Source organism: Nomascus leucogenys, chromosome 19 (genome assembly GCF_006542625.1).
Source record: "Nomascus leucogenys isolate Asia chromosome 19, Asia_NLE_v1, whole genome shotgun sequence".
Lineage (NCBI taxonomy): Eukaryota > Metazoa > Chordata > Mammalia > Primates > Hylobatidae > Nomascus > Nomascus leucogenys.
Genome location: NC_044399.1, coordinates 59,504,283 through 59,505,862, shown reverse-complemented (window position 1 = coordinate 59,505,862; position 1,580 = coordinate 59,504,283). Strand labels below are relative to the sequence as shown.

Sequence of the window (1,580 nt, the reverse complement as noted above, 5' to 3'; positions counted from 1 at the left end):
AGTTTCATTTTGAGAGGCCAAGGTGGGCGGATCGCTTAAGCTCAGGAGTTCGAAATCAGCCTGGGCAACATGGCGAAACCCCGTCTCTACAAAAATTACAAAAATTAGCTGGGTATGGTGATGCATGCCTGTAGTCCCAGCTACTATGGAGGCTTGGGAGGATCAAATGAGCCCAGGGGGTCGAGGCTATAGTGAGCCATGATCAAGCCACTGTATGCCAGCCTGGGCGACAGAGCAAGACCCTGTTTCAAAAACAAAAAAACAAACAAAAAAGAAAGGTTTGAGCTAAGAACTTGCAGGAGACAAGGAAATTAGTCAAGCAGAAGGATATCTGGGGGAATGGCATGCGAGGCAGAAGGGAAGCTAGGGTCGAGGCCCTCTGGGAAAGAAGCAAGCCCAAGGGGCTGAAGTAGAGAGAGGAAGAGGGGAAGTAGTGGAAGATGACACCAGCTTTACTATTGATTATGATATAAGAATAGTGGCCAGTTTCCTTTCCAACTTGGGCCCGGCAGAATGGCTCCTGCAAAGAAGGGTGATGAGAAGAAGAAGGGCCATTCTGCTATCAACGAGATGGTGACCCAAGAATACCCCATCGACATTCACAAATGCATTCATGGAGTGGGCTTCAAGAAGCGTGCCCCTCAGGCACTCAAAGAGCTCCGGAAACTTGCCATGAAGGAGATGGGAACTTCAGATGCACACTTTGATACCAGGCTCAACAAAGCTGTCTGGGCCAAAGGAATAAGGAAAGTCTCATACTGTATCCATGTTCGGTTGTCCAGAAAATGTAATGAACAGAAAGATTTACCAAACAAGCTCTATACTTCGGTTGCCTGCATACCTGTTACCACTTTAAAAAAATCTACAGTTGGTGTGAATGAGAACTAACTGCTAATCATCGAATATACCAAATAAAGTTATAAAATTGTTTTTGGTTGTTTTTTTGTTTTTTTTTTTCTGAGATGGAATCTTCCTCTGTCGCCCAGGCTGGACCACAGTGGCGTGATTTCGGCTCACTGCAGCCCCCACTTCCCGGGTTCAAGCAATTCTCCTACCTCAGCCTCCCTGGTAGCTGAGACTACAGGCATGCACCACTACGCCCAGCTAATTTTGGTATTTTTAGTACAGATGGGGTTTCGCCACGTTGGCCAGGCTGGCCTCAAACTCCTGACATCAAGTGATCTGTCTGCCTTGACCTCCCAAAGCGCTGGGATTACAGGCATGAGCCACTGTGGGGGCCAAAATTGTTTAAACATATATATATATATATATATAATAGTGGCCAGGCATGATGGCTCATGCCTGTAATCCCAGCGCTTTGGGAGGTCGAGGCACTTTGGGAGGTCAAGATGGGAGGATCCCTTGAGCCCAGGAGTTCGAGACCAGCCTGGGGAATATACAGAGATCCTGTCTTTAAAAAAATGTTTTAAATTAGCCAGGCATAGTGGTGCATGCTTGTGGTCCCAGCTACTCATCAGGAGGCTGAAGCAGGAGGATCACCTGAGCCTCAGGGGTCAAGGCTGCAGTGAGCTGTAATGGCTCCACTGCACTCTAGCCTGGGCAACAGAGTGAGACTTTGT

General features: G+C 47.7%; 1 pseudogene; it reads left to right on the top strand.

Annotated features, from left to right (window-relative positions):
- Positions 1-495: 495 nt before the first annotated feature.
- On the top strand, positions 496-888 carry LOC100591861 (annotated as a pseudogene).
- The last annotated feature ends 692 nt before the right edge of the window (positions 889-1,580 follow it).